Source organism: Pinus tabuliformis, chromosome 7 (assembly GCF_031772625.1).
Source record: "Pinus tabuliformis cultivar Carrire ecotype Pingquan chromosome 7, CPIR1, whole genome shotgun sequence".
NCBI classification, from domain to species: Eukaryota; Viridiplantae; Streptophyta; class Pinopsida; order Pinales; family Pinaceae; genus Pinus; species Pinus tabuliformis.
In genome coordinates this window covers 382,773,767-382,794,033 of record NC_142293.1, presented here as the reverse complement: position 1 = coordinate 382,794,033, position 20,267 = coordinate 382,773,767, and positions in this window count along the sequence as shown.

Here is a 20,267-nt window from a genome sequence, read left to right as displayed (position 1 = left end):
TAATAGGGATTTCTATCCCTCGGACCCGAGAGCTCTCTTCCTCTAAATTGAGTGTGAATTCAATCGCAATTGCCTTGTTAAATCCTTGCAACCTGTCAAAATAAATGTTCCATCCTGCATTTTTGAAAACCTGTCGTACTTCTGGATTGTTTTTGCCCATTTTCGTGCCCTCCGGCTCATGGCGCACAGCCAGCCCACCCATCACTGTAAGAATTGGATCAACACGATGGGTACAGTCGGCTGGTAGGGGGAGAGTAACAACAACCCAACTGACGATGACAATATTATTAGCATGGTGGCCGCAGGGTGAAAGGATGATAATAATGATTGGTACACCTCGAAAAACACAACAATTAATGGCAAGGTGTGGCAGTACAGGTGAATGATTATGGTAATTGAATACAACGTACTAGGGAAATGACCGGTAAAGTTCTTGGCATACGATTTCAAATTCCAATGCGTTGGAATCATGATTACAAAATCGCAGAATTCCTGGTTTCCGTTTTCATTGGATTTTGTAATGTTGTGATATGATTACAATTTTATTTTTTTTAGGTACATCGTCGTTTCTTTATGACGGGAACCCCCCCCCCCGCAACTTAAATGTGGTCGTTCGCAGCACGTACTAGTCTCTTCTTTGGAATATTTTAATTAAATCCATAAGAGTCAACGAAGGTGTACATGGCGACCTACCTGGCGGTGGAGTAGCAGCAAAGATAACCAGCGAAGTAACGACAATAACAGAATAATGACGTGGATGAAGTAATAGCACCGTGGAGTAATAGCACATCGAAGTAATAGCACAGCGGAGTAACAGCACTGATGGAGTAATAAAAATGGTGGAGTAACAACATGGTGGAGTAACAACACCGATGGAGTAACAACAACGACGGAGTAACAACAACGGCAAAGTAACAGCAACGGCGGAGTAACAACACTGGTGGAGTAACAACAACAGTGGAGTAATAGCAACGGCGGAGTAACAGCAACAGTGGAGTAACAACACCGATAGACTAACAACAACCAGTGGAGTAACATTAATAGTAGAGTAACAACAATGGTAGTGTAGTAGCAAGAGTGGAGTAATAGCACTAGTAGATTAACATCAACTAGTGGAGTAACAACAACAATGGAGTAACAACACCAGCGGAGTAACAACAACTAGTGGAGTAACAACAACAGTGGAGTAACAGCACCGACAGAGTAACAACAACTAGTGGAGTAACAGCGCCAGCGGAGTAACAGCAACCAGTGTTACTTGAGAAATTTCTCGGTTTCTCCTTGTCATCATTCAGTTCTTATTCCTGCAAAAAGACAAACAAGTAAGTAGTAACAACATATATATATATATATATATATATATATATATATATATATATATATATATATATATATATAGATAGATAGATATATATATAGTTATTTATTTATTTATTTATTTTTAATCAACAAAAGGCAAAGAGAGCATTCTCTACACCAACAACCATCAAACCAGATGTATCAGAAAGATGTTTTATGAAGGCATCTTTAGAAGTTGGACGGTGGTATAACTTCAGACAGTGTCCGTTCGCTAGGAAAGAAGTACAATTTTCGTCTATTGTAACCAATCTGACCGTGCCATTGGCGAATACAGCGTCCACTTCATAGGGTCCCATCCAACGAGTGTGAAGCTTTCCTTTAAAATCCTTGAACCAGGATTCATATAACAATGCCTAGTCCCCTGTATGAAACACCTTATTCTTGATAAATTTATCATTCCATTTCGTTCTCTGCTATTGGACAACAGTAGTTCTCTGGAAAACTACTGAATGAATCTTGTCTATCTCATTGAGTTGTTCCATCCGGTGTTTCTGGGCCTCTGATAAGTTCAACCCGACTTCCAAAGTTGTTATGAGTGTACTGATCTCGAATTCAACCAAAAACAAGGGAGATTTCCCGTAGAGTAGCTCAAAATGGTGAAAACCTGGTTTTATTTCGCCATGTCGTCCTATATGTCCAAAGAGCTTCTGGAAGTTTCTGTGACCAATCCTGATGATGACTTGCTACCTTTTTTGTCAAGATATTTTCCAATACCTTGTTTGTACTTTATACCTGTCCATTCGCTTGGGGATGGTAAGGAGTTTTCACTCTGTGTTTGACCTCATATTTCTGCATAAGCCTCTCTATCATGTGAGATGTGAACTATGCTCCTCCATCTGAAACAATGTCTCTCAGGGTACCATATCGAGCAAAAATCTCTTCAAAAAGAAAGTCTGCCACCACCGTTTCACAACGGCTCTGGCTTCCACCCACTGAGTCACATAGTTAGTACAGACTAGGATGTGAAACTTCTGATGAGAAGGTGGGTTGATGGGTCCAACAAAATCGATGGCCCATTTCTCAAAAGGTTCTAGGACTATGTGGGGCTGTAGAGGCATTTCATCTAATTTCCCAGGTTGTCCCATCCATTGACAACTGTCACATCTTCAGACATAATCTCTAGCATCACGAAAGATAGAAGGCCACTAGTATCCCATTTCCAGCACCTTGTGGCCTATTCTTTTATCTGCAAAATGTCCTCCATAAGGTCCACTGTGGGTAGCCTTCAATATCTCATAGATACCATCCTTTCATACACAGTGACGAATTTGTTGATCCACCCCCATATGAAAGCGGTATCCTGCCATCCATGAATATCGAGTACTATGATGAATGATTTTCCATTGTTCCTTATATGGAAAATGACGAGGTACCTTCCATGCAGCAAGATAGTTAGCAATATATGCGTACCACAGAGTGTTAGCAAAAATTGCAAAAATATATTCATCTGGAAAGCTATCTTCATTAGGTGTTCCTTCGGTATTGTTTTCTAATCTAGATAGAAAATCAGCAACCACGTTGTCCTTTCCTAATTTATCTACTATGGTAATATCAAATTATTGAAGTAGCAAAAGCCATCTTGTAATACAACCAGGAGTAATGGGTTTATTCATCGCATACCTGATGGCTGCATGATCCGTGTGTACAAAGGTGGGGTAACCAGTGATACAGTTCCGGAACTTGTTGATGGCGTAGATGACGACAATGAATTATTTTTCAGTCACTATATAGTTTAGCTCAACAGGGGCCAAGTTCTTGCTAACATAGTAAATTGCATATGGTACCTTCTCCACCTGCTGCCCGAAAATTGCCCCAACAGCTGTCTGGGAAGCATCAGCATGAATATGGAATGGTAATGCCCAGTCTGGTCCTCTAAGGATCAGAGCACTACAGACCAGTTCCTTGATCTTCAAAAAGGCTGCATCACAGTCATCTGTCCACACAAAGTCTGCATCTTTTCTCGGTAATTGAAAAAGTGGATGTGTTGTTTTAGAAAAAATTTCTATAAAGTTCCTATAATAACCAACACAACCGATAAAGATACGTACCTGAGTGAGTGTTCTGGGTATTGCAAAATGTTGTATTACCTTTATCTTGGCTAGATCCATCCGGATTCCTGCAGTTGAAAGCAAGTGTCCCAAGACTCTTCCTTCATTCATCATCATATGGCATTTCTTCGTACTTAAGGAGACATGTGTCTGCTTGCATCTTTCAAGAAATTTTTCTAGCTTCACCAATGCTTCTTCGAATGAATCTCCATATGCCGTGATATCATCCATATAGATTTCGACACTATCATCCATCAGACAGAGAAATCCCGAAAATTTCCCTCTGAAATGTTGCAGGTGCATTACAGAGACCAAATGGGAGAACTCTGTATGCAAACGTTCCCCAAGGGCATGTAAATGTGGTCTTATTCTAATATTTAGGAGCTATCTGGATCTGGTTGTACCCACTAAATCCATCCAGGAAGGAAAAAAACTTCTTCCCTGCTAATGTATCCAAGACTTGGTTAATGAATGGTAACAAAAAATGGCCTTTCTGAGTTGCCTTGTTTAATTCTCTGTAGTCCACGCATATTTGCCATTTACCTTTTTTCTTAGGGACCATTATCAATGGGGAAACCCATTAGCTATTTTAAATGGGGTAGATAAATCTCACGTCCAGCGAATTTTGGAGCTCTTCCTTAACAATGCTTTTCAGTGCAGGGTTCATTCTTCTCCGGGGTTGCCTCACAGGATGACAATCCTCCTTAATGTATATGCGATGAGTGCACAGAGTAGTAGGAATTCCTTTCATATCTGAGTAGTCCCAAACAAAGGCCTCTTTGTGTTTCCGAAAAACATCTAGGAGATGTTTTTTCTAGGAATCCAACAGCTCTAGATTAATATTCAGGGTTTTTCCCGATTCTATTTCCATGGAAACACTGTCATGGGGCATAGCTATAGGTATCTCATCGAATCCATCTATTGTTCCAATACTTTCCTGAGTCTCACAGCTCAAGACGGACGCTAGGATTCGCTGATTCAAATCTGAAACAAAACAAGGATCACTGATAATGGTAGTAATTGCATCGTCTTCTGTTTCAGCTTTCAACAGGAGGGCCTGCCCAATAGTGAGAACTCGTCTTAACTCCTCATTTTCTGATTCGGACTCTTTCTTGTATACAAATTTCTTGTGGCCTATTGATTTTGTTGTTGGGTAAGGTTCTACAGAAGGATATAGCACTAAATTCTTAGTGTTTTGCCCATTTGAAATAATCATATGTCCAAATCGACACCCAATATAAGCGTTTGTGGTTGCCAGCCATGGTCTTCCTAGAATCAAGGATAGCCTCCAGCTCGAGATTGTGTTTGGAGTACTAGGAAGTCCACAGGGTAGTGCCATGAATCAACCGAAATTGTGATATCTTCTAACTTCCCTACTGGTTTTACTGTAGATTGATCTGCCAGTTCTAACACTATAGGTGTATGTTTGAAGTTACGAAGTCCTAATGCATGCATGGTTTCAGCAGTGATGATATTTATGGCAGCACCCAAATCTACCAATAAATTTGGAATTTCTACCCCATTAATGTGCATGGTCAAAATTAGGTTCCCGGGATCCCCATACTTTATAGGCAAGGACCTTCCCATCATGAAATCAGATAGTTTCCCCATTATGTGAATGGTGAGCAGGTCTCTTGATTTCTCTTTAGGCTTCTTAGCACAATATTCCTTTATAGTTTTCGCATATATAGGTACGTCCCTCATGGCCTGCAACAGGGGAATCTTGACAAATAAATTTTGTAACTCCCCTAACCGGTCAAGCTCAGTTTGAGGGGTTGGTTTACTCACAGGCAACCTTTATGGATAGGAAGGTTTAGCTTGGTGTTTTTGAGAAACTAATGGTTGAGGAGGTGTAAGATTTTTGTTAACCTGGTTTGGTTCCTCTTCGATCATTTCTAGTTCCTTCTCCTCATTGTCAATCTGTTCAATGATAATTGGTGAGGGCTAAGCTCCTACGGGCCACCCAGATCGTAAATGCATCTCATAGCATTCTGAGGTGGAGATGTTGTATGAAGGCAGGTTGAGGGTGTCAGCTTGTTGAGCCCTTTTATTATTAGGATTCAGATTGGGTTGGACAGAGAGTTAGGGACGAATAGGTTGATTACTAGGGAGCACATTACAGGTCAACTAAAGTTGCTATTGTGGCATTGACTGGGAAAATTGACCAGGAGGGGAAGGTCCCCGCCAATTTGGAGCCCACGAGGAGCTTGAACTAGCTTGAGGAGCCCACTGTTGCCAAGGCGGAAACTGGTATTGGGGCCACATGTGCAGATAAGGCATAGTCTAGGGCCCCATATTAAAATTGCTAAAATATTGGGATGGATCCGGAAACATACCTTGATTGATCATTGACGGCTAAGGTTTCCATGGCTTTTTAGGTCCCATAAAGTACAGCTACTCCACATCTTCGCCCGTCCCTTGAAAAACTACTTTTAGCCCTAGCAAGGATGGGCATGAACTTATCACATGCTTCAGTTCATAGATTGCACACTCCTCCACAGAGTTTAATGGAAATTCCCTCTGTGGGTGTTGTTAACACCCAGGTTGTTCCCTATGACTCCCAAGGGAATACGGCCGGGGTAACCACTAACCAATCTTTGGGTTACAGTTCCTAGCCTAACTGCAACCAGAGAGGGCTCTCTCTTTATGATTTGTCTCTGTTATGATGGTGTTTTAGGCTAGCTTTTATGCTCAGGTTTTGGATTATGTTTTGGTTGAAGGATTTCTATCAGGTCTTATGATGCAGTGTTTAGATAGTATAATACCATTGGGCAATGGAGTCTGGAGTTGTGAAGTGATCTGACACGCTGGTTTGGTGGTGCTCAAACTGCAGGGCCTATTGTGTATTTTAAACAGACAAACTAGATCAAATGGTGATGTATGTCGATCAACAGAAAGCAATTAAGAATTTTCTATTGAGCTGGTGGATGGAGGTGAACTGCACAGGAGCAAAACTTGAATTCCTGTGACAAAGGTCACTGTGATAGATGTATTCTGAAAGTGCAGCATTTAAGAATTACACTTAACTAGATTACAGCTGAAGAAAACATTGATAAACAACGCAGATTGAACTCAGGTTACTCAATGAATAAATCCTGAAAGCTATTCTTTTTCCTTGTTGCTTAGTATTGAAAACAGATAACATATATGGATTTTAACAAAACAACAAATTAACAGAGAGAGATACAGAGACTTATTGTATGATGAAATACACAGGGATCCAGTAGTTATCAACAGACACCAGAACGCATCCAACACCTCAGAAATCCGAGAAATTCCATTGCTTTGCTCTATTAACTTCTGAAAAGGATTACAGCATAAGAACTTCTTCAGGAGAAATCCACAACAACCCTTGCAATCTTATGCGAAGGGGACTTTATAGAAATGCATATACAAAATATCTCAGGCATTGAGTCATCTGAGAGAGAAAATATCTTCATTATTACGTTCAGAAAGTAGGGAAGGAGTTATTACAATTTTAAATGCAGCGTAAATGCCCTTTATGTCTGTCAGAGGATTGTTTTGACTTTTTGAGAGTCATTGAGTCGGTTGCATTACTCTGTTTTAATTCTGGAAATACGCATTTACTTTTGGCTGTGCAGTGCATTCTTGGGTTTGCCAGCTGTGGTCTTCTATTTCTGCTCTTTTGGCCGCTAGATCCGCTGAGTTGGCTCAGCTTTGATTTATGCTGCATGCTGACTTTGCTGAACTGTGCTTTTTATAAAAAATTGTAATAAAACAGAAATTTGGTGAATGCCTTACTGATTACAAAATTCTCTGTATTGCATCTGTCCACCATTCCTGTGTAGGGAGCTGATGCCTGAGGATGGCCTCCATTGTTTCCTCTGCTTCTGTATATTTGAAAAAATTTGGGGCCACATCAAACAAGTGATTAATTTCATTCATTATAAAAAGTAGATTTTCTATCTTACTATAAAAAATCTGTCCTGTAATAGGCCCTGTGTCTTCTGAAGTGCTGGCCTTCTCATTGACCTGTGCTGAGGCAAAAACATTTACTCTTTTAGCATACTGTTCATGGGTGAATAATTTCCCTCCGCTGTTCAGTAAGCTAGGGAGTCCTCTACTCTGCAACACCTGAAATTTCTCCATGAACCTATTTACCTCTGTCTGCATATCCTGGGTTCTTCTGTCCAATGTCTGCACCAGATTTCTAAGAGTAAGAACCCTCTTGATCATTTGAATGGTCTCAGTTCTATTTGTGATTCCAATGGTGGCTAACTCAGAACTTGTTTTGTGGTTAAGCACATTGATCATTCTTGTAGCAACTTCAGGCATATTTCCTAATAAGGCCCTTGATGTTCGGATTTCCTTCTGTGCCTTTGGGATGAGCTCTAGTTGCTCATGGATTGTCTCGATATATGGCCATTGGTTGTTGATGGATTGACCAATATTGGACCATATCATTGCTCTGATCTCAGATATGATTTTATCTAGCTTGAGCTCATTCTCAAGCTCCTTGATCCTGTCTTTAAGGGCTTTGATTTCCCTGGCCTTTTCTCCCACCTCTCTTTTTGTCTTATCATGCCTTTCATTTACCTTGGCCAGCTTTTCCTTAGTTTCATTCAGCTCTGTCATCTAGGCTTCCAAAATTTGTATTTCATTCTTTAGCTTCTGCATATCTAGGCTCTGATCTGTGCTGATGGGTGTTGCTGAAGTAGATGTGGCTGTTTGTTCAGCCTGCTGAGGTGGAGGCACCGTAGTAGGAGCAGTCTCCTCAATATTGATGACTTGAGGAGGGGGCTGAGATGTCTGCCCTTCTTGTGCTTGTTTTAATGATGCTTGTAGAGCCGCTTGTGTAGCTTCATATTGCCCCAATTTTTCTTGTGCTTTCACAAGCTCTTTGTAAATGGAGACTAGCAGGGTAGTAGAATCCTGCTCATGCCTTTGCTTTGCTATCTCATCAGTCTGTGGATGGATAGTGGCTGGAATTTTGATCTTCTTTCTTAGTGCAGCCATGTCAGCATCTCTAAGTTTCAGGATCTCTTGTATCCCTTTGATGTCATTGGGATTGTGCCCAATTTCTACAATGATTTCCTCCAGGGATTTTATCCTGTTGTCTTTGGCCTGAGAAGAGGCCCTCTCCAGTTCTAGCTGGGAAGCTGTGGCATTCAGACTGCTTGTTAATTTATAATTCTCCAAAGTCTTGTTGGCCAAGGAAGCATACACCATTTCGCCAGTTTGCTTATGCAGCTCAATTTTGTCCATAGGGTGTATGTCCTTGGCCAGGACCTCTAGGTTAGTCCTAAGATAGTCAGCAGTGGATTGTGGCTGGAGCGCCGTAGGCATAAAGTGACTCATAGTCAGTTTGCCTTCTTCTAGATCAAAAGCGGACATCAACCTTTGTTGATTAGAGGGAGCCAATTTCAGCAAATGGTTGTATAATTTTATCTTCATAGGTTCACCTCGCCTCTTCATATCTATAAATTGCTGCTTTATGCCTACCTCTGCTTCCCTCTGTTGGCTGGAGGAAGTGACTTCTCCTCCAATGGTCCTGTCTTGATCATGGTGGAAGGAGCTGACCGAGGCCTCCCTACTGGGCGGGCCCATACCCATTGCCTGTCTAATTGCTTCATCTTCCTCGGGGAAATCATTCAATCTTTGTCTCTTTTCCCCTTGATTGATGGATGAGGTCATGGGGGTTTCTCTATCCCTCTTTCTGCTTAGGTCCTCCTTCTGTGGGGTTTGGAGGACTGAAGCATCTGTGATGATTTCAGGCCTTGAGAGTTCCTCATTTTGGGCCTGTTGCTTAGTAATATTTGGGGTGTCTATCACATTCTCTTGCTATAAAGGCTGCTGAGTTTGAGTTTGCCCTTCTCCTTGCTGCTGTTGTTTTTGTTGTTGTTCCTGCTGTTCCTGCTCCATCTCTTTACCTTTGCCTTTTTCTGAGATGTTTTCACCAGTTCTTGTAGCTTGATGTTGGGCAGTTGAGGAGGACGCTGCTGCTCCAATTTGTGTGCTTGGCAGTGAGGTGACCTGTGAATAAAACTCAAGGTCAGCCATCTTCTTAAGGTTTCTTAGAGCTCTTTGATTAAGCTCTTCTTGGGTCACATTTTCTTCTAAATTTCCTCTTCTCCACTTGCTTTGGTTGGCATATTTTTCTAAGTGAGGAAGGCTATAATGACCATAAGCAGATAATTTGTATTTGAGCCTCCTCATTGTAATGAATTTGTTGGGGTCATAAGGTTTCCATATGAAGCTGTATTTGAGACCAAGGCCCCCAAGTATTCTATCTGCCTCTCTCCACCCTTCATCCCTTTCATTGAGAAGGAAATGGCCAAGTTGATTTCTGACTTTTAACTGTGCCTTCTTACCTTTTCCTGAAAAGTGGAGCATATCCACATAACCAAACTGCCTGAAGTATTCCAAGGCAGGTAGCCTCATAGGCACAAATCTAGGTAGTTTAAATGGGGGCAACTCACACCCATATAGTCTGATAACGGTGTGGTGTTGGTAGAAATACCAATCCCCAATGCTGTATGCTTTTGATAAATGCAGGAGTCTTTGCATTTCGTCTGTCAATCTGGGAGGAGGTGAACCCAACAGTAGAGTCAAGGCTGGATGGATGAAAAGATCAATAAATTCGCAGTAGGTGTATGGAGAACAGCTTACTATGTGAAAAACGGATGTCCAATACACTACTGATCTTAGATTGCCCTGTGCATCTTCTCTCTTCTTTGGGAAGGAGAACTTATCATGCTGGAAGTATAGGAGCAGATGATATAGGTAAGAGGTGTATTTAAATACCCTTTCTCTTGACAGGTTCATCAACTGCTCATGCATCTTATCTGATATGTATGTGGCATAATCATAGTAGATTGGTTTCTTTCCTGGGGAAAACATAAGCATCATTTGTAGAACAGTTTCCTCCACATACTCCACTGAATCATATCCCAAGATGGGACTGATCATGTCAACAAGGTCCAAGCCCAACTGGTTGAGGTAGACAAAATGGATGGGAGGAGTTTGCACAGTATCAGCTTTGATGAAAATCTGATTAAGCTTTGTGATCTGTGCCTCTGTTATCCTGGCTCCCTGTACTATTAAATCAGCTAATGATAGAGGGACCAACTTTTGATCTGTCTTGAACTGCAACATCTCCCTGATGGCCTCAGGGGTAATGAGGAACAGAATTGAGCCTGAAGAGTCCAGCACTGCCCTCTGGGATGCATCATAGTAATCAGCAACTAAGTGGATAAGCTCAGGGAATTGATTAACCTGAGGAAGCTTGAATATTGGGAGAAATGAATCCCAAATTCCCAGGATGTCTGTCCCCTCTCATGTTTGATCTTTATTTCATTTAGGATTTGTAAATGGAACCTGCTTTTGCTCAACATTTCCTCTGATATCTTGTAGTCCAGGTCTGCTAATGCTCTTGTGTCCAATGCTCTATTAGGGGCATTCAGGGGAGCTACATTGAGGGCTATAGGAGCTACAGGGGGATCCATGACTCTTCTTGGGATGTGGTTCTTTCTGAAGACTGCTGTTACTATGCAGAGTAACACCGACAAAGTTTCTTTGCAGACAATGATGGTTTTATGAGTGAAGGGTGAAGGTAAAGGCTGCAGCAGTTGAAATACTGCCTTTGAGTGATTAGGTGGGTGGCAGAAATGCTCAGAGTATGCTTTTTTGTGGTGGATTTGTTTCCTGCAGGTGACGGGTTCACGATTGCGTGAACCAGCGACAGTTTACTTTCAAATTACCCACAGTGGTTCGACAGAAGTGTAGTGACGGCTCTGGTTCAGTCTAAATGTCAATTCAGTGGCATTTAACAGTGAATTTCGGGTCTTAAGGTCTGTTACTTATTGATACGTGAAATGCAGTGAAAATGGAGTTTCAGAGCTCAAATGAGGAATACCTGTAGAGTTGGACTGGTTAGAGCTTGCTGGCGCTGAAGAGATGGACGTTCTGGCGGTCAGGAAACACTTTTCCGCGGCTGGTGCAGGTTTGGTCGTGATTATGCATGCAGGATAAACAATGATGAATGCGCTCAAAATGGCAAAAAAAAAACACGAATTTTCGGCCAAAATAGACTTTTTGGTGATTTTGGCGCGAATTCGTGCTGACGTCAGCAGGACGTCATCCGGCAGGTGGCGGGGTCTGGTTGGTCCGCTGGGGCAGTGAGATGGCAGGACAGGTGGACCAATGGCTGGGCAAGGAAATGACAAGACGGCGTACCTGGGGTGATGGAGCGATGACGGGTTGCTGAGGTCACGTAGGTAGGAACGGCAAAACCAGAAGCCGCGGCGGTTTGATATCGCACCGCCTACGGTACGATGGCGGTTTGCAGTAGTAGTACCTTCGACGGATTGTGGAACCGACGTGTGGATACAGCGTGACGTAACCTTTATACGGCCGTCGGGAGGTAAATTTCGGGCATCGGATGAGCTCCGACGCTATAGTGGCCGTCAGATCTGGAGGGGCCAAATCGGACGGTGATCGGAACACTGACGTGACAGGGAGATAGCGCGCTTAATTCTCGGACGTCGGAAGGACTCCGACGCGATCAGGGCCGTTGGAACAGGAGGTATTTGATCGGACGGTTGTCGGGACAAGTAAAGTGACAACCAAGTACGGGGAAGGGGAGGGTTAAAATAATGTTTTTTCTGGGAATTTGCGCGATGGCGGAGACTATGTAAAAGTGGGTTTTCACGTTTTGTTTGAAAATAGCTCCGCCCTTTAGACTTAGCATAAAGAGAACATGTCGGTTTTTCATGATTTTTGGCCATTTGAAGCGGGTGAGGGTAGAAATTAGGCTTTTTAGGGGTTTTTATGTGCAAAAGGGGGTCAAAATGAAGGAATTAGCTCATGAAGGGGAAGAGGTACTTGGCCTAGGTTCATCAACATGACCAGGTGTCATTCGATCCCTGACTCAAGACTTATTGGCTATAATGCCAAGGGGATGGGTATTTATATAATGCTTGGGGTTTATACACCATGGTGTTAGTACTAATAGGGGAAAGGTAATATAGGGGATTTACATAGTAGAATTAGAGTTAGTATGGATGAGAGGGTAAGTGGAGGGGAAACCATTTAAGTTTATGTGAAACAAACTTGGTTTTGAGAGTAGATCAAAATGAAAAGATTTTTAGACAAGAAATGTGGCTTCTAAAGATTAAGAACCACCATGAAACCTTAGTCTTTTCCATGAATCTTAGCTGATGGGGGGATGTTAGACATGAAATTGGAGGGAAATGAGGGAAATTAGTCATGCTTCCTGCTGCAATTCGATGAAGAAGAACACCTTTGTCAATTAATTGACTTTGCTTTGATGCCCACAGTTACCATCTCTGCAATGGTAGGGATAACCTTTCTGCAACCCCAACTACTTACCCAGCTACTTGCCTAGCATTTTTATTTCTTCTTGGAGGGTGCACTTGGACTTGCAGACCCTTACTTGCCTTTTCTTTTCTTTGGCTTTTTTCTTTTGCTTTTTCTATCTACTTCTACCCTTATCTCTTCCAACGTCCCAGATTAAGCTGTTGGGAGCCTTTTCTTCTCTACCTGAACTAGTTGTCTGCCAAGATTAAGCAGTTTGGACAGACTTCTTTCTCTATTCTATAACTGAAAATTGAAAACATGGCATGATCCAGATTAAACTGTTGGATCATCCACCAAAATTGAAATAAGGTCATCAACATTGAAACACTTTACACACCTTTTGTTCTCTAGGAAATATGGGATCTTTGTGATATCAAAGCAGAGCATATTTGGACTTTCCCTTGCCAATCATGAAATATGGCGCTGATTTGGTGGTGCTCAAACTGCAGGGCCTATTGTGTATTTTAAACAGACAAACTAGATCAAATGGTGATGTATGTCGATCAACAGAAAGCAATTAAGAATTTTCTATTGAGCTGGTGGATGGAGGTGAACTGCACAGGAGCAAAACTTGAATTCCTGTGACAAAGGTCACTGTGATAGATGTATTCTGAAAGTGCAGCATTTAAGAATTACACTTAACTAGATTACAGCTGAAGAAAACATTGATAAACAACGCAGATTGAACTCAGGTTACTCAATGAATAAATCCTGAAAGCTATTCTTTTTCCTTGTTGCTTAGTATTGAAAACAGATAACATATATGGATTTTAACAAAACAACAAATTAACAGAGAGAGATACAGAGACTTATTGTATGATGAAATACACAGGGATCCAGTAGTTATCAACAGACACCAGAACGCATCCAACACCTCAAAAATCCGAGAAATTCCATTGCTTTGCTCTATTAACTTCTGAAAAGGATTACAGCATAAGAACTTCTTCAGGAGAAATCAGGTCTTATGATGCAGTGTTTAGATAGTATAATACCATTGGGCAATGGAGTCTAGAGTTGTGAAGTGATCTGACACGCTGATTTGGTGGTGCTCAAACTGCAGGGCCTATTGTGTATTTTAAACAGACAAACTAGATCAAATGGTGATGTATGTCGATCAACAGAAAGCAATTAAGAATTTTCTATTGAGCTGGTGGATGGAGGTGAACTGCACAGGAGCAAAACTTGAATTCCTGTGACAAAGGTCACTGTGATAGATGTATTCTGAAAGTGCAGCATTTAAGAATTACACTTAACTAGATTACAGCTGAAGAAAACATTGATAAACAACGCAGATTGAACTCAGGTTACTCAATGAATAAATCCTGAAAGCTATTCTTTTTCCTTGTTGCTTAGTATTGAAAACAGATAACATATATGGATTTTAACAAAACAACAAATTAACAGAGAGAGATACAGAGACTTATTGTATGATGAAATACACAGGGATCCAGTAGTTATCAACAGACACCAGAATGCATCCAACACCTCAGAAATCCGAGAAATTCCATTGCTTTGCTCTATTAACTTCTGAAAAGGATTACAGCATAAGAACTTCTTCAGGAGAAATCCACAACAACCCTTGCAATCTTATGCGAAGGGGACTTTATAGAAATGCGTATACAAAATATCTCAGGCATTGAGTCATCTGAGAGAGAAAATATCTTCATTATTACGTTCAGAAAGTAGGGAAGGAGTTATTACAATTTTAAATGCAGCGTAAATGCCCTTTATGTCTGTCAGAGGATTGTTTTGACTTTTTGAGAGTCATTGAGTCGGTTGCATTACTCTGTTTTAATTCTGGAAATACGCATTTACTTTTGGCTGCGCAGTGCATTCTTGGGTTTGCCAGCTGTGGTCTTCTATTTCTGCTCTGTTGGCCGCTAGATCCACTGAGTTGGCTCAGCTTTGATTTATGCTGCATGCTGACTTTGCTGAACTGTGCTTTTTATAAAAAATTGTAATAAAACAAAAATTTGGTGAATGCCTTACTGATTACAAAATTCTCTGTATTGCATCTGTCCACCATTCCTGTGTAGGGAGCTGATGCCTGAGGATGGCCTCCATTGTTTCCTCTGCTTCTGTATATTTGAAAAAATTTGGGGCCACATCAAACAAGTGATTAATTTCATTCATTATAAAAAGTAGATTTTCTATCTTACTATAGAAAATCTGTCCTGTAATAGGCCCTGTGTCTTCTGAAGTGCTGGCCTTCTCATTGACCTGTGCTGAGGCAAAAACATTTACTCTTTTAGCATACTGTTCATGGGTGAATAATTTCCCTCTGCTGTTCAGTAAGCTAGGGAGTCCTCTACTCTGCAACACCTGAAATTTCTCCATGAACCTATTTACCTCTGTCTGCATATCCTGGGTTCTTCTGTCCAATGTCTGCACCAGATTTCTAAGAGTAAGAACCCTCTTGATCATTTGAATGGTCTCAGTTCTATTTGTGATTCCAATGGTGGCTAACTCAGAACTTGTTTTGTGGTTAATCACATTGATCATTCTTGTAGCAACTTCAGGCATATTTCCTAATAAGGCCCTTGATGTTCGGATTTCCTTCTGTGCCTTTGGGATGAGCTCTAGTTGCTCATGGATTGTCTCGATATATGGCCATTGGTTGTTGATGGATTGACCAATATTGGACCATATCATTGCTCTGATCTCAGATATGATTTTATCTAGCTTGAGCTCATTCTCAAGATCCTTGATCCTGTCTTTAAGGGCTTTGATTTCCCTGGCCTTTTCTCCCACCTCTCTTTTTGTCTTATCATGCCTTTCATTTACCTTGGCCAGCTTTTCCTTAGTTTCATTCAGCTCTGTCATCTGGGCTTCCAAAATTTGTATTTCATTCTTTAGCTTCTGCATATCTAGGCTCTGATCTGTGCTGATGGGTGCTGCTGAAGTAGATGTGGCTGTTTGTTCAGCCTGCTGAGGTGGAGGCACCGTAGTAGGAGCAGTCTCCTCAAGATTGATGACTTGAGGAGGGGGCTGAGATGTCTGCCCTTCTTGTGCTTGTTTTAATGATGCTTGTAGAGCCGCTTGTGTAGCTTCATATTGCCCCAATTTTTCTTGTGCTTTCACAAGCTCTTTGTAAATGGAGACTAGTAGGGTAGTAGAATCCTGCTCATGCCTTTGCTTTGCTATCTCATCAGTCTGTGGATGGATAGTGGCTGGAATTTTGATCTTCTTTCTTAGTGCAGCCATGTCAGCATCTCTAAGTTTCAGGATCTCTTGTATCCCTTTGATGTCATTGGGATTGTGCCCAATTTCTACAATGATTTCCTCCAGGGATTTTATCCTGTTGTCTTTGGCCTGAGAAGAGGCCCTCTCCAGTTCTAGCTGGGAAGCTGTGGCATTCAGACTGCTTGTTAATTTATAATTCTCCAAAGTCTTGTCGGCCAAGGAAGCATACACCATTTCGCCAGTTTGCTTATGCAGCTCAATTTTGTCCATAGGGTGTATGTCCTTGGCCAGGACCTCTAGGTTAGTCCTAAGATAGTCAGCAGTGGATTGTGGCTGGAGCGCCGTAGGCATAAAGTGACTCATAGTCAGTTTGCCTTCTTCTAGATCAAAAGCGGACATCAACCTTTGTTGATTAGAGGGAGCCAATTTCAGCAAATGGTTGTATAATTTTATCTTCATAGGTTCACCTCGCCTCTTCATATCTATAAATTGCTGCTTTATGCCTACCTCTGCTTCCCTCTGTTGGCTGGAGGAAGTGACCTCTCCTCTAATGGTCCTGTCTTGATCATGGTGGAAGGAGCTGACCGAGGCCTCCCTACTGGGCGGGCCCATACCCATTGCCTGTCTAATTGCTTCATCTTCCTCGGGGAAATCATTCAATCTTTGTCTCTTTTCCCCTTGATTGATGGATGAGGTCATGGGGGTTTCTCTATCCCTCTTTCTGCTTAGGTCCTCCTTCTGTGGGGTTTGGAGGACTGAAGCATCTGTGATGATTTCAGGCCTTGAGAGTTCCTCATTTTGGGCCCGTTGCTCAGTAATATTTGGGGTATCTATCACATTCTCTTGCTGTAAAGGCTGCTGAGTTTGAGTTTGCCCTTCTCCTTGCTGTTGTTGTTTTTGTTGTTGTTCCTGCTGTTCCTGCTCCATCTCTTTACCTTTGCCTTTTTCTGAGATGTTTTCACCAGTTCTTGTAGCTTGATGTTGGGCAGTTGAGGAGGACGCTGCTGCTCCAATTTGTGTGCTTGGCAGTGAGGTGACCTGTGAATAAAACTCAAGGTCAGCCATCTTCTTAAGGTTTCTTAGAGCTCTTTGATTAAGCTCTTCTTGGGTCACATTTTCTTCTAAATTTCCTCTTCTCCACTTGCTTTGGTTGGCATATTTTTCTAAGTGAGGAAGGCTATAATGACCATAAGCAGATAATTTGTATTTGAGCCTCCTCATTGTAATGAAGTTGTTGGGGTCATAAGGTTTCCATATGAAGCTGTATTTGAGACCAAGGCCCCCAAGTATTCTATCTGCCTCTCTCCACCCTTCATCCCTTTCATTGAGAAGGAAATGGCCAAGTTGATTTCTGAATTTTAACTGTGCCTTCTTACCTTTTCCTGAAAAGTGGAGCATATCCACATAACCAAACTGCCTGAAGTATTCCAAGGCAAGTAGCCTCATAGGCACAAATCTAGGTAGTTTAAATGGGGGCAACTCACACCCATATAGTCTGATAACGGTGTGGTGTTGGTAGAAATACCAATCCCCAATGTTGTATGCTTTTGATAAATGCAGGAGTCTTTGCATTTCGTCTGTCAATCTGGGAGGAGGTGAACCCAACAGTAGAGTCAAGGCTGGATGGATGAAAAGATCAATAAATTCGCAGTAGGTGTATGGAGAACAGCTTACTATGTGAAAAACGGATGTCCAATACACTACTGATCTCAGATTGCCCTGTGCATCTTCTCTCTTCTTTGGGAAGGAGAACTTATCATGCTGGAAGTATAGGAGCAGATGATATAGGTAAGAGGTGTATTTAAATACCCTTTCTCTTGACAGGTTCATCAACTGCTCATGCATCTTATCTGATATGTATGTGGCATAATCATAGTAGATTGGTTTCTTTCCTGGGGAAAACATAAGCATCATTTGTAGAACAGTTTCCTCCACATACTCCACTGAATCATATCCCAAGATGGGACTGATCATGTCAACAAGGTCCAAGCCCAACTGGTTGAGGTAGACAAAATGGATGGGAGGAGTTTGCACAGTATCAGCTTTGATGAAAATCTGATTAAGCTTTGTGATCTGTGCCTCTGTTATCCTGGCTCCCTGTACTATTAAATCTGCTAATGATAGAGGGACCAACTTTTGATCTGTCTTGAACTGCAACATCTCCCTGATGGCCTCAGGGGTAATGAGGAACAGAATTGAGCCTGAAGAGTCCAGCACTGCCCTCTGGGATGCATCATAGTAATCAGCAACTAAGTGGATAAGCTCAGGGAATTAATTAACCTGAGGAAGCTTGAATATTGGGAGAAATGAATCCCAAATTCCCAGGATGTCTGTCCCCCTCTCATGTTTGATCTTTATTTCATTTAGGATTTGTAAATGGAACCTGCTTTTGCTCAACATTTCCTCTGATATCTTGTAGTCCAGGTCTGCTAATGCTCTTGTGTCCAATGCTCTATTAGGGGCATTCAGGGGAGCTACATTGAGGGCTATAGGAGCTACAGGGGGATCCATGACTCTTCTTGGGATGTGGTTCTTTTTGAAGACTGCTGTTACTATGCAGAGTAACACCGACAAAGTTTCTTTGCAGACAATGATGGTTTTATGAGTGAAGGGTGAAGGTAAAGGCTGCAGCAGTTGAAATACTGCCTTTGAGTGATTAGGTGGGTGGCAGAAATGCTCAGAGTATGCTTTTTTGTGGTGGATTTGTTTCCTGCAGGTGACGGGTTCACGATTGCGCGAACCAGCGACAGTTTACTTTCAAATTACCCACAGTAGTTCGACAGAAGTGTAGTGACGGCTTTGGTTCAGTCTAAATGTCAATTCAGTGGCATTTAACAGTGAATTTCGGGTCTTAAGGTCTGTTACTTATTGATACGCGAAATGCAGTGAAAATGGAGTTTCAGAGCTCAAATGAGGAATACCTGTAGAGTTGGACTGGTTAGAGCTTGCTGGCACTGAAGAGATGGACGTTCTGGCGGTCAGGAAACACTTTTCCGCGGCTGGTGCAGGTTTGGTCGTGATTATGCATGCAGGATAAACAACGATGAATGCGCTCAAAATGGCAAAAAACACGAATTTTCGGCCAAAATAGACTTTTTGGTGATTTTGGCGCGAATTCGTGCTGACGTCAGCAGGACGTCATCCGGCCAGGTGGCGGGGTCTGGTTGGTCCACTGGGGCAGTGAGATGGCAGGACAGGTGGACCAATGGCTGGGCAAGGAAATGACAAGACGGCGTACCTTGGGTGACGGAGCGATGACGGGTTGCTGAGGTCACGTAGGCGGGAATGGCAAAACCAGAAGCCGCGGCGGTTTGATATCGCACCGCCTACGGTACGATGGCAGTTTGCAGCAGTAGTACCTCCGACGGATTGTGGAGCCGACGCGTGGATACAGCGTGACGTAACCTTTATACGGCCGTCGAGAGGTAACTTTCGGGCATCGGATGAGCTCCGACGCTATAGTGGCCGTCAGATATGGAAGGGCCAAATCGGACGGTGATCGGAACACTGACGTGACAGGGAGATAGCGCGCTTAATTATCGGACGTCGGAAGGACTCCGACGCGATCAGGGCCGTTGGAACGGGAGGTATTTGATCGGACGGTTGTCGGGACAAGTAAAGTGACAACCAAGTACGGGGAAGGGGAGGGTTAAAATAATGTTTTTTCTGGGAATTTGCGCGATGGCGGAGACTATGTAAAAGTGGGTTTTCACGTTTTGTTTGAAAATAGCTCCGCCCTTTAGACTTAGCATAAAGAGAACATGTCGGTTTTTCATGATTTTTGGCCATTTGAAGCGGGTGAGGGTAGAAATTAGGCTTTTTAGGGGTTTTTATGTGCAAAAGGGGGTCAAAATGAAGGAATTAGCTCATGAAGGGGAAGAGGTACTTGGCCTAGGTTCATCAACATGACCAGGTGTCATTCGATCCCTGACTCAAGACTTATTGGCTATAATGCCAAGGGGATGGGTATTTATATAATGCTTGGGGTTTATACACCATGGTGTTAGTACTAATAGGGGAAAGGTAATATAGGGGATTTACATAGTAGAATTAGAGTTAGTATGGATGAGAGGGTAAGTGGAGGGGAAACCATTTAAGTTTATGTGAAACAAACTTGGTTTTGAGAGTAGATCAAAATGAAAAGATTTTTAGACAAGAAATGTGGCTTCTAAAGATTAAGAACCACCATGAAACCTTAGTCTTTTCGATGAATCTTAGTTGATGGGGGGATGTTAGACATGAAATTGGAGGGAAATGAGGGAAATTAGTCATGCTTCCTGCTGCAAATTCGATGAAGAAGAACACCTTTGTCAATTAATTGACTTTGCTTTGATGCCC